We start from the raw sequence: 14101 nt of genomic DNA, 5'->3' as shown, positions 1-14101 counted from the left end.
AAAAGAAACCACGTTAACAGTCATTCCACATTGCTCTCTACTTCAGACCCTGACAACCATTAATCTGCTTTGTTTTGGATTTATCTATTTTTGAACTTTTCATATAAATAGAATCATACAATATGTATGCTTTTGTGTTTGGATTCTTTGACTTAGAATTATCTTTCATACATGCTGTAACATGTTCATCCATGTTGTAGCATGTATCACTCATTTTTTTGTGGCTAAATAATATTCCATCATATAGATGGAATACCATATTTAGTTATGTTCATAGGTTTATGGAAATTTGGTTTGTTTTTTGGCTATTTGAATATTGCTGCTATAAATATTTGTACAAGTTTTGGTGTGTATATAGGTTTTAGTTTCTTTTGGGTATGTACCCAGGAATGGAATTGCTGAGAATATAATAACTCTATTTTTAAACTTTGAATAATGGTAAATGTTTTCCAAAACAGCTGCATTATTTTACATTCCCACCAGCAATGTATGAAGGTTCCAATTTCTTTGCATCCTCACCAATACTTGTTATTTTCTCTCTTTTCAGTTATAGCCATCCTATTGGGTGTAAAGTAATATCTTATTGTGTAAGAATTTCTGTAAAAACCAGTGAAATTTAACATTTTTTAACTTATTTGGACATTTTTAAAATTTTTATTTTATTTGTTTTAAATATTTTATTTATTTGAGAGAGAGCGAGACATTGAGAGAGCGAGCAAGCAGCAGAGGGAGAAGCAGCCTCTCTGCTGAGCAAGGAGCCTGATGTGGGACTCGATCCCAGGACTCTGGGATCATGACCTGAGCTGAAGGCAGATGCTTAACCGACTGAGCCTCCCAGGTGCTCCATTCAGACATTTTTAGATCTTAGAAGAAATATCTATTTAGATTCTTTGTCCATTTTTTTAAATGGGTTGTCTTGATGAATTTTAAGAGTTTTTTTAAAACATATTCTAGAAAAAAATATATTCTGGATATTAGACTCTTATCAGATATGTGATTTTCTCTTTTGTGGGCTGTCTTTTCACTTTCTTGATAATGTCTTTTGAAGAACAAAATTGTCTAATTTTAATGAAGTCCAATTTATCCATTTTTTCCATTGTTTCTTGTGATTTTGGTGTCATACCTATGGAACCATTGTCTAATCCAAGGTCACAGAAATTACCCATGTTTTTGTCTAAAGTTTTATAATTTTATTTCTTTTAGGCCTTTGATTCATTTTTATTAATTTTGGCATATGGTGTGAGATACATATTCAACTTCATTCCTTTGCATGTGGGCTTTCAATTGTCATCCTGGGTGAGCTCTGAGAGAGGTGAAATAAAGACATCTTATGAGTGGGGTCTTAAAAGGGATTACCAGACAGGTCAAACAATGACAATTCTTGGCTTCCACACTGCTGGTTTTTACCATGATCATAGGTTGCTTGTTTTCAAAGCTACTACAGAGCTGAAGAGCAGAGAATGGGAATAGGGCAGATTAAAATGCCACAAAACTCACTGTACTTACTGAGATCCAGTTATTTGTCTTGAACAGGTGCTCTCTGGATTACTGCAATCCTTTGGTTAGTTTCCAGAGTTCTAAAAAGTTATTCTGGCAAGTTTTACCAGTGTTCTCATTGCTTTTATGGAGAAAAGGTTTTTCAAATGTTCTTACTCTGCCATTTTCACTGATATTACTCTTGAACTATGACTATTTTTTATCACTTTCTCAGTATTTTCTAATTTCTCAGTCATATTTGTTTTATTGAGTCACCCACCAAACCCTTCACCCGGATCAGACACTTGTGCCCCTTATCCAACTTTTTTACATTCTCCCTGGGTCTACAGCATGACTTTTATCCTAGAATATTCTGGACTAGATTCACTGTTTTCTAGATAGAGTGCCTTGTTCTATCTTACTTTGTCCTTTGTTTTTCTGGAAAACATTTTCAAGAAATTTATTGAGAAAATGATATGGGAGAAGAGAATAGGTATGTATTCTTGCATTTTTGAAAAGTCTTGTTCTTGCCTTTACTTTTTTTAAAATTGAAGAATAATTGACAATAATATTGTATTAGTTTCAGGTGTACAGCATAGTGATCATAGTGACTCACTATATACATTATGAAATGATCACTACAATAAGGCTGCTTAACAGTTGTTACAATATTATTGGTTATATTTCCTATGCTGTACTTTACCTTGTGTCTTATTTATTTTATAACTGGAAGATTGTACCTCTCAATCTCCTTCACCTATTTCACTCATCCCTTCACTCCCCTCCCCTGTGGCAACCACCAGTTTATTTTTCATATTTATGAGTCTGTTTCTGTTTTTTGGATTCCACATATAAGTGAAATCATATGGTATTTGTCTTTCTCTGTCTGACCTTCTCACTTTGCCTAATGTCCTCTAGGTCCATCCATGTTATCACAGATGGCAAGACTTCATTCTTTTCAATGGCTGAATAACATTTCATTGCATATATATATATATATATATATATATATATATATATATATAAACACACAAACATATATATATACATACACACACATATATCACATCTTTATATATCACATCTTTTCTAGAAATATATTCATCTATTGATGGACATTGAGGTTGCTTCCGTATCTTGGCTATTGTAAGTAATGCTGCAATGAACACAGGAATGCTTATAATTGCATCAAAAAAAATTGCAATGTGTCTTTTTGAATTAATGTTTTCATTTTCTTTGCATAAATACCTAGAAGTGGAATTGCTAGATTGTATGGTAGTGCCATTTTTAACTTTTTGAGACAACTCCATGCTGTTTTCTGCAGTGGTTATAACACTTTACCTTCCCTCCAACAGTGCACGAGGGTTCCCTTTTTCCATATCCTTGCCAATACTTGTATCTTGATTTTTTAAATAATAGCCACTTTAACATGTGTGAGGTGATACCTTGTTGTGGTTTTGGTTTGCATTTCTCTGATACTTAATGATGTTGAGCACCTTTTCATGTGCCTGTTGGCCATCTGTATGTTTTCTTTGGAAGAATGACTATTAAGATTTTCTCTCCATTTTTAAATTGGATTGTTTGGGGTTGGGTTTTGTTTTTGCTATTGAGTTGTATACATTCTTTAAATATTTTGGATCTTAGCCTCTTATCAGATAGAAGATTTGCAAATATCTTCTCCCATTCAGTATGTTGCCTTTTAATTGTGTTGATGTTTCCTTCACTGTGCAAAGGCATTTTAGTTGGATATAGTCCCATATATATGTTTTTGCTTTGATTGTCTTTGCCTAAGGAGACAGATCTAGAAACATGTTGCGAAGGCCAATGTCAAAGAGCTTACTGCCAATGTTTTCTTCTAGGGGTTTTATGGTTTCAGGTCTCACATTTAAGTCTTTAATCCATTTTGAATTTATTTTTGTGTACAGTGTTCTGAGAAAGTGGTCGTTTCATTCTTTTGTATATAGCTGTTCAGTTTTCCCAACACTATTTATTAAAAGAGACTGTCTTTTCCTCATTATATATTCTTGCCTCCTTTGTTATAGATTAATTGACCACATAATTGTGGGTTTATTTCTGGGCTCTCTATCTTGTTCTGTTGATCTATATATCTATTTTTGTGCCAGAACCATACCATTTTGTAGTATATCTTGAAATGTGGATTGTGGTATCTCCAGCTTTGTTCTTCTTTCTCAAGATTGTTTTAGCTCTTCAAGGTCTTTTGTGGTCCCATACACATTTTAAGGTTATTTGTTCTAGTATGTGAAACGTTCTATTGGTATTTTGATAGATATTGCCTTGAATCTGTAGACTGCTTTGGGTAGTATGGACATTTTAACAATATTAATTTTTCCAATCCATAAGCACATATCTTTCCATTTATTTGTCTTTAATTTCTTTCATCAGTGTCTTATAGTTTTCAAAATACAGATCTTTTAACTACTTGGTTAAATTTATTCCTACGTATTTTATTCTTTTTGATGCAATTATAAGTAGAATTCTTTTCTTTTCTTTTTTTTTTTTTAAAGATTCTATTTATTTATTTGAGAGAGAGAGAATGAGAGACAGAGAGCACAAGAGGGAAGAGGGTCAGAGGGAGAAGGAGACCCCTTGCTGAGTAGAGAGCCCGATGCGGGACTCGATCCTGGGACTCCAGGATCATGACCTGAGCCGAAGGCAGTCGTTTAACCAACTGAGCCACCCAGGCGCCCTAGAATTCTTTCCTTAATTACTCTTTCTGATAGTTTATTATTAGTGTATAGAAACACAACAAGTTTCTGTATATTATTTTTGTATCTTGCAACTTTATTGAATTCATTAGTTCTAATTTTTTTGTGGGTTTTTGTTTTTTGGTGAAGGCTTTAGGGGTTTTTACCTTTCACTCTTGATTGATGGTTTGGTTAGCTATTGACTTTTAGGTTTCAAACTTTCCTTCAGAGTTTTGAGGGCACTGATCTTTTATTTTTTATCTGTTATCTATTGCCAAAGTATCTTAAAGTATCTTAAATGTAGTAGCTTAAACAAATCCAACCATTTATTGTTGCTCCCAATTCTGTGAGTTGTCTGGGCACTCGTTAGGGCTCCAGATGAGTCTGTGGTCAGCTGAGAGCAGTAATGCAGCTGCTGATTTTAACTGGGATCACATATATTTGGAAATTGGCTAGCTGTAGGCTGATCTAGGATGACTTCATGTAGAATGACTCAGCTGTTTTCCAGGTTGCTGTCTTATCCTCCCAGTAGGGTAGCCTGAATCTGTTCTCAGAATAATGGCAGGGATCCCAGGGAAAGACTGGAAGAAAGACTGGAAATACACAAGCTCCTTTTCAGATCTCTTTTACTAACACACACTGGTCAAAGCAAGTCATATTGCTGAACTCAGAGTCAGATGAGAGAAGACAACAAAGTTACAAGGCAAGGGGTTCAATACAGTGAGATCATTATTTTGGGTCATTAATACACTTGATTTACCAGTGATCTGTAATGTTGCTGATGAGAAGTCTGTGCCAGTCTAATTCTTATTCCTTTTGTTTAGGATTTACTCTTTATCCTTGGCCTGAAATTTCATAATGGTGTAACTAAAGTATATATTTTTATATTTTTAGGAAATAATTTTAATGTATAGTTGGTGGACCTTTCAATCTGAGGATTTGTCCTTAAACCCTGAAATTATCCCCTTTGATAAATTTTTCTTGCCATTTTCTTTTTACTCTTTGAGGTTTCTGTTAATTGAATCTTCTGGATCAGTTCTCCATTTTTCTTATTTTTAATATAATCCATGTTTGTCTTCTTATTCTGGGAGATTACTAAATTTATTTTCCAGTCATCCTATTAAACATTTATTTTATTTAGCTATTAAAAAATTCCTAAAAGCTCTTTCTTATTATCTTCTTTTTTCATTGCTTTCTGTTTTAGCATTATGGTTGTAATTTCTAACTCTGAGTAAGTTATAAATTTTCTTTTTTCTCTTAAAAATTTTTCTTCTACACCTTGCTATTTGTTTCCACCAAGGTCTTTTGTTACTTATTTTTATTTATTTATTTTTTGGGAGGAAGGGATCTTTTTCTTGGGTAATGTTGGTTCTCCTCATACATATAGACCTGGTAGTCCTAGGTTGTTCATTTATATTCATGATTAAAGTATAAGATAACTGGCATGTACCTTCTTTATTATTTTATGAATGACTTCATTTTCTAGTTAAGTGTCTTCCTGAAGGAAAATTCTTACCACGAGTCTATGCGGAGGGACTAGTTTTCCTGAACAGCCTTGCTTAAAATCAGAGGATAGGGTAAGGATAGTGCTATAGGATGGAATAGCCCCTACTCAAGCACATAGTAAACTTATCATCCCTAGTGCACATTTGGGCACTTTACTGCTTTGTATAGTTGAATCTTCCTGTCTGTTAAATCTCTAACTTGATTCCATGGTAGGAACTCTATTATACACATAATTTACCTCATAAAATCCTACTTTGTGCAAGAGAGTTGCTTAATAACATTGATTAACCTGTTTTCAGAAGACTTTATTATTTGAGCAAGTTTCCTTTTTCTGCTGTAAAATGTTACTTATCTTAGTTGGTTAATAATAAAAATGTTACTTATCTTACTTGAACTACCGTGTCTCCCCCATAACACAGGGATGCTTGCCTTGCTCTGCCCCATCTAATGGCTTTAAGACCAAAGTGTTTGGGAAGAAATCAGAGTAGGGAAGTATAGAAATATTGAACTTTACTTATAAGCATTGAGGTTGGTTGTGCTATTGGTGAGTTAATTCTGAAATTGTTTTATGCACATTGTGTGAGAGAGGATATGAGTAAAAATTATTAATGTTGGGAATGAGGGTTCTCACTGTAGAAAAAGGGAAAAACAAATAGGGAATGGGGAATGTGAGGAAGAATCTTGTGTTAACAGGTTTGAATTGGAAATATAAGTACTAACTAATCAGTATGAATTTGTGATGCTTTTAAAAAATATTTCTTAATTCTGTTCAATAGAAGGGTACAGAAGCAATGACACCACAGTTAATAATGGGCTTATCTAGTGCCCAGATCTTGCATTCTGATTTCTTCTTTGGAGAAATGCCTGATTACAATCCTGGGGAAGGCGGGCACAGGAGAGCCTCTAACACCTTGTGCCAGCAAGCAAAAAAGGTGTGTGCCCAGCGACAGGTGGAACCTCCAAAGTGTGAGAGCTGCTTGAAGGGGCTCCCATTGGACTTAAACTATTTTTTATCTTACTATTATTTAGACATGTTATATTTGCACATATTTACCAACTCCTTGTACCTGTGGCTCTTGTATGCCTATATAAGCAAAACAAATTTACAAATAAATAATAAAATAAATACAATTCAAATGAACTGTTTTAATTTTGTTGCAACTAAATTACCTTTTTAAAAGGTGTGATGTAGTTCGTGTATTAGAAATTCAATTCTACAAATGCAGAGAATGCCTGTGTATGTTGTATAGAGTATCATTAATCATTTCAAGGCTTTGTTGCCTAGCTCACCACATTTAGATTTCATGCTTAACCAAAAATCAACCAAGGAATAATCTTAGATGCCATTCTTCATAACATACCACTTTAACTATAAAGCTTCCATGTTCATTGCAGGTAAGATTATCATGTTGTTACTGAATTCTACATTACGGTGGCACCTAAATCCAATTGCTGCTGAAGAAAAATATCTGAAGTTTACAACTTTAGCAGGTGTTGAAAAATAGTAATATTTTAAACACTGAGCCTGATTCAGACTGAGATCAATCCATAAACACTTGATGTGATTTGTGTACCTCATTTAAAAATGACACGACCACAACTCAGGTTTCCTTGTTCCTTCTCTTGTTTCTTAACTAGAAATTTTGAACTCTTTTTCTAGTAAATTGGCTATGATTTGTCCTTGGCTTGATGTGGGTACATTTGTATATTAAAGTCCAGATTTATGCTATTTCTCATGATTTGTGACAATTAATTTAGTATATTTCTTTACTGTGCCATATTTCTTATCTCAAATTTTCTTAAATGTTAATACCTTAAACTGAGGTCTATGTCTTTCAACTACAGATTCTCTTGATAAAAGGGAAGTTGTCTTATAACTGGTAAAAATTATTCAATACAAATACTGCAGTACAATTAGCTTAATGTTAGGTGTTACTAATCTAATAGCAGTTAGTCATGCTTATCTACACATACAGTTAAATTCTGTGACTTTAGATGGTCACTGGTCCCATGATCCTAATATTTGGGGAGACAGCATTCAGCCTTGAGGTAGCTTTCTGGATGATGTGAAATATATTCATACACATTTTTTAAATTGTTGAATAAAAATATAAGGCTTAAAAACATTCTTAGAGTGCTTATAGACAGCCCACAACATCCTCCACTACACAGACACACACAGACACACACAGACACACACACACTGCCGTAAGACTCTTTGGGAATATCAAGTGATGAGCATTTGGAGTTATGTTTCGGAAGAGTGTTAATTAGGCCCCTTTTCTCATAGGCATAATCCAGATCCCTAATTAATTTGACAGAAGCACTTCCCACTGACCTTTATTCACCAGCATTCTGGATTTGCTGAAGTTTTTCTTTCCCTCTTAAAGGCTGCTTCCAGTACTCATAGGATACTAAGCCTGTAGTTCACATAGCTGTAGCCTACTTTCTAGTACATCCATGTTCTTCTGCTACCGCCAATTAAATTGTTCCAAAAATCTGCTTATTTCAGTTGTATTTTATTATGCAATCTAATATATATTTATTACGTGTTATAATTATATAATCAAATTAGATACTATATAAATCAGTGAAATAAATATTGGCATGGTATTATTTCTGTGAAAACTAAGGTTGAATGCTTTGGATGTTGATAAAAACATGACACTGTACTTGCTGCTTAATTGGTGTGAATGAGATAACAGATTGGAGGGAGGAATCACACTACTCTAGAAAGTGTTTTCATTTAAACTGCCTGACAAAGGACCCTCTGTTTTTTCCTGACCTGAGTCTAATTAGAAATTTGAATGTGATATTGCGATAATTTTCCTTCTATCTGAAAATGGGCAAATACATGTATATTTAATGTTTTAATTAAAATATTTGAAGTACTAATCAATTTTTGATTGTCCACATTAACCAACTTTTATTTAGAACAGTTAACTAATGGTTCTGAGTATATCATATAAGAGAGATTCTAGGGGCGCCTGGGTGGTTCAGTCATTAAGGGGCTGCCTTCGGCTCAGGTCATGATCCCAGGGTCCTGGGATGGAGCCTTGCATCGGGCTCCCTGCTCAGCGGGAAGCCGGCTTCTCCCTCTCGCACTCCCCCTGCTTGTGTTCCCTCTCTCGCTGTCTCTCTCTCTGTCAAATAAATAAATAAAATCTTTAAAAAAAGAGATTCTAATGTACTTTCAACCAGTCTCATTACTTAAACCTTTAGTCCTAGCTGGAAAATAAGCAGTGATACTGAGTTATTCATTTTTCTTAGATAAGTTTTTATAACACCGGTCCTAGTGTTTGTTTTAAAGAAAATAAATAAGACTATTTAGTCCTTGAAAAGGGAAGGGAAGAAATTAGAAAAGACTCTACTGCAATTATCCAAAAATGTTGTAGATGTGCCATTGTTCTTTACTCACAGCAGATGCACAGAGCACTTGGTTGCAAATGAGTAGAGCCAAGATACTTGTTTTAAGATTTAAAAATGTTTAAGAATTCTCCATATCTCTTTTTGAGGCTGCTCTTTGAATATTTATATTCTTGTATCCTCATATTTTCTGGTTTGTGCTGGAGTGACCTGCTGAGCAAGGGTTAATCTGGTTATTTGCTTATGGTCCAGAGAGATTGAAGATGCTCTTGGCTAAGGACTGGGCCTTAAAAGAAATGATTATGTGATGCATAGGATTCCATAATGCCACTTGTCTCCTATTCTCCATGCAGTTCTAACTAACACCTATGTAGGTATTTGAAAATGTGCTGACCTGTGATCTGCTTACTTAAGTAACAGAAAGTTCTGCAGACTCATAGTTAAAAAAACCTCTTAATGATTCCAAAACAATGCTGGAAAGATTTTATCTTTGAAAAACAAATACATATATGACTCACTATGGGCAAAAGCAAGGTACTTTTTCCTCATGTTGGAAATCAGTGGAGTTTCTCCAGTGCTTTAATTTACTTTTCATTGGCTATAATATCATATTTTTGAGAATTTCCAATAACCCAGATGACAGCACAGCTGCACAGTTTGGAAAGCAGCTGCCTGAGTCGGGTGGATCTTGCTATGCTTATTTGAAAAGATGTTTGTGGTTATTTGACAAAAGGAAGAGCTTAGTCAAAGATAAAGCTGTCTCTCTCTTCTCTATATGCGGCCTAATATTTTTATTAGATGACTCATTTGTTAATTATGACTTGGTTAAAGTTAAAATAAACATATTTTAATACTTAACTGGACAAATAGATTTTTTCTCTCTATCCCTTATTCCTTGTGAATAAATTGAAGCAACCAGAAGCATATCCCTTTGCAATCACCATAACCATTTTGTTGTATATATATAGATAAGTCATCATGTTTACCTCTGAAAATAGCCTGAGTTAGAATTTTCTTAAAGCACCTTTTGTGCATTGTAGTTTTTGAAAAAAACAAAAAAACAAAACTTTATTTTTTAGAGTAGTTTTAGGTTCACAGAAAACTGAGCAGAAAGTACAGAGTTCCCATATATCTCCTGCCCTATACAGGCCCAATCTTCCTCACTATCAACATTTTGCAACAGATGGAACATATGTTACAAATGATGAACCTACATTGACACATAATTATCACCCAAATTCCATAGTCTTGGTGCTATATATTCTATGGATTTGGGTAAATGTGTAATAACATGTATCTACCATCAAAGGATCATATAGAGTAGTTTCACTGCTCTAAAAATCATATGTGCTGTTTATTCATCCCTCCATCTCCCCTATTCTCAGTGACTATTGATTTTTTTTGTACTGTCACCATAGTTTTGCCTTTACAGAATGTCATATAGTTGGAATCATATAATATGTAGCCTTTTTAGATTGTCTTCTTTCACTTAGTAATATGCATTTAAGGTTCTTCCATGTCTTTTCATGGCCTGATAGCTTATTTATTTTTAGCATTGAATAATATTCCATTGTTAGAATGGACTGCAGTTTATTTATTGATTCACCTACTGAAGAACATCTTGGTTGTTTTAAAGTTTTGGCAATGATAAATAAAGCTGCTATAAACATACGTGTGCAGGTTTTTACATGGACATGTTTTCAACTCCTTTGGGTAAATATCAGGGAAAGAAATTGCTGGATCATATGGTATGAATATATTTACTTTATAAGAAACTGTTGAACTGTCTTCCATGGTGGCTGTACCATTTTATTTCCTATTAGCAATGAATGAGAGTTCCTGGTGAGATGTACTTTTAAATACATTTATTTCAAATTTATAACAACCTTGTAAAATGAGTATTAATGAGGTTAATATACAAAAGTGATCAAGAAGACTGATTATCCTGAAGCTAAGAAACTAGTCTGAAGTCTATTCTGGTTCTAAAGTTTGTATTTCTTCGCCATATTGCTTCCCTAAATATAAGCTATGATGAAACACATAAAACATTTATAAATCCATTAATTTGATCTATTTTTTTCTAAATAATCTTGAAATATAATCAGAATTTCCATGTACTGGCTCTGTATATGTTGAAACTGAGGTCTAGCTTGCTAAAATGGTATGTACGTGGTGACTAGCTAATTAATGGTAGAGCCAAATTTGTCCAAAGTTCTCTTAACTTTGGATCTTAGTAGTGGTAAGATTGATTTTTCATATGTTGCTTATGGTATTGTCTTGCTACATTATATTGCCTTTTATTTTTAAAAGTCTTGTTAAATTTGGCTTTTTTAAACAAAGTGTTGCTCTTTTTGGTTATATATATTATTCAATTAACAGATAAATCCAGATCTGAATAACTTGAAAAACTTTAATGTATTAAAATGAGAAAGTCAGACAGGAAGGTTTTCAGGGTATATGTCATAAAAACTAAGAAAGTTTATTCTAGCTGCCACAAAAGATTGTTCCAATTATTTAGAACTCTTCCCATGCAGCTAGTGCTTAAATAAGGACCAAACTTTCATCTTCCCAATTTTGCTTTTCTATTGCTCTCTGCTCCTCACATTCAGGTTCAACAAATATTTATTGGTCATCTACTTTGGGCAAGGCTGCACGTGAGTGAAAGTATACGGCACAGTGTGTACCTTACTTAGCCCTATTGCAACCCTGCTGAGTGAACATTAAACTCACAGGAAAATAATATAACTTCCCATCTGTTCCTTAACTACTAATTATGCCTTCAATGTTTTCCTTCTTGCCAATGGGCTTTGCTTCAATAGTTTCTTACTTTAATTTTCACGCTTTATATCCTCAACTATATATAGTATCATATTCCTCTCATAAAATGTATTCTGCTATGATTGATCACTTGGATTATTGAACCTCAGAAAAATCCTACACCAATTTTTTTCTCAATCCCTATGTTTCAGTTCTATGTCCTCCAAGCCGATAGATTTCTACCACATGGCATTTGATCAGCACATTAGGATTCTGAATAAATTATGGAAAAGAACTTTAATAATGATGATGGTAGGTATCACTTAAAAGTAACTTTTACAGAGGAGGAGCTAAGATGGCAGAGTAGCAAGAGGACCCTAGGCTTGCCTGGTCTCTCAAACTCAGCTAGATAAATAGCAAATCATTCTGAATACCCAAGATATCGATTTGAGGACTGACAGAACAAACTGCACAACTAGAGGGAGAGAAGAGGCCATGTTATGGAAGGTAGGAGGTGTGGAGACATGATTTGGGGGAGAAGCAGATCACAGGTGCTGTGGAGGCGAGGGAGCCCTGGTCACAGAGAGAGGAGCACACAGGGGATCATACAAGGAAAGCACTTCCCCAAAGCCACTGACTGGGAAAACAAGAGGGGCTGATTTTTGTGAGTTTTTATAACCATGGGGCTCAAAGACTGGGGTTTTAGAGCTCTGTGGTGTGATAGGTGTGGAGCCCAAAGGGCACTGCAGTGCTCCTGTGGGGAAGGAGGGCAGATAGCCCAGGGGCAGATGGCATGATCTGAGGATCCCCTGGGATGCACTGGGAGAGGTGATTCCCCCTTCTTGGGGCACATCTGAGAGAGGTGGCATTGCCTCTCCAGGGACTAAGGAGCCAGCAGGTGCCATTTCCCTCCCCAGCCCCTCAGCATAAACTAACTTCAGTATCAGCACAGTGCTAACAGTGGCAGCAAAAACCACTTATACCAAGCTCTGCCCCCACTGAGCTCTGCAAGTGCTGCTTTTCTTGGCCAGCGTCCCTGAGAACCAGTGCAGCAGGCCCCTCCCACAGAAGACCAGCACACACACACACACACACTCACAGCCTGCATGTACCACTACTGATCATAGAGTTCTACAAAGCTTCAGCTCTAGTGGAAATAACATCAGGTCTCTTTTAACAAGCAGACCAGAGCACACCTAGTTAAAACTTGCCAAACTCTGGTTGAAGTCCAAACTTTCCCCACTGCAGGCAAGGAGAAACTCTGCAGAGGATTGACCTGAGGGAAGGAGCAGCCAAAACACAGCAAAAGAGTGCACACGGCATACACCAGAGACACTTCCTGAAGTGCCAAGCTCTGGATAGTAGATGACCTCTTCTTAATATAGCCATTACCCTCAGGAGCAGGAAACATAACAGGCTTTAACTAACACACAGAAGAAGACTGAGACCTAGACAAAATGCCAAGATGGAGGAATTCGTCTCAAAAGAAATAAAAAGAAAAGGTCACAGCCAGGGATCTAAGTACTATGCCTGATCCAGAATTTAAAGCAATAATCATAAGGGTACTTTCTGGGCTGGAGAAAAGCATACAAGACACAAGGGAGTCATTTAATGCAGAGATAAAAGATCTAAAACAAGGGAGTCCTTTAATGCAGAGATAAAAGATCTAAAACAAGTCGGGTCAAAATAAAATGTGCTATAACTGAGATGCAAAACTGACTGGATGTAATGGCCACAAGGATAGAAGAAGCAGAGGAATGAATAATAAATAATAAATAGAAGATAAATTTATAGAAAATAATGAAGCTGAAAGGAAGAGGGAAACAAAAATATTGGATCATGAATGTAGGCTTAGGGAACTCAGTGACTCCAAGAAGTATAATAACATTCATATCATAGGAGTCCCAGAAGAAAAATAGTGGGAAAAAGGGGGGAAGGTTTATTTGAGGAAATTCTAGCTGAAAATTTCCCTAATCTGGGGAAGGAAATAGACATCCAAATCCAGGAGGTGCAGAGAACTCCCATCAAAATCAACAAAAGCAGAGCAACACTGAGACATATAATAGTTACATTTACAAAATGTAGAGATAAAAAATCCCAAAAGCAGCAAGAGAAAAGAAATTCCTAACTTATAAGAGAAGACAAATCAGTTTAGAAGCAGATCTCTTCACAGAACCTTGCCAGGGAAGAAGGCAGTTGTATGATATATTTTAAGATGCTGAATGGGAAAAATATGCAGCCAAGAATACTCTACCCAGAAAGGCTATCATTCAGAATAGAAGGAGAGATAA

The 14101-nt window shown here is 35.3% G+C and overlaps 1 protein-coding gene across 1 annotated transcript in view; it reads left to right on the top strand.

Moving 5' to 3' along the window:
* IMPG2 (interphotoreceptor matrix proteoglycan 2) overlaps window positions 1–12038 on the top strand; it is a 233472-nt gene extending 221434 nt beyond the window's left edge. The window contains exon 19 of the mRNA XM_035015279.1: window positions 12023–12038. The gene's annotated coding sequence lies outside the window, so the exon portion shown is untranslated. The remainder of the gene's footprint in view (window positions 1–12022) is intronic.
* Window positions 12039–14101: the final 2063 nt, after the last annotated feature.

This window comes from Mirounga leonina, unplaced genomic scaffold (assembly GCF_011800145.1).
Source record: "Mirounga leonina isolate KUSES-001 unplaced genomic scaffold, KU_Mleo_1.0 Mir_169, whole genome shotgun sequence".
Classification (NCBI taxonomy): Eukaryota; Metazoa; Chordata; class Mammalia; order Carnivora; family Phocidae; genus Mirounga; species Mirounga leonina.
The sequence above is the reverse complement of the archived record's forward strand: the minus strand, read 5'-3'. Positions and strand labels throughout refer to the sequence as shown.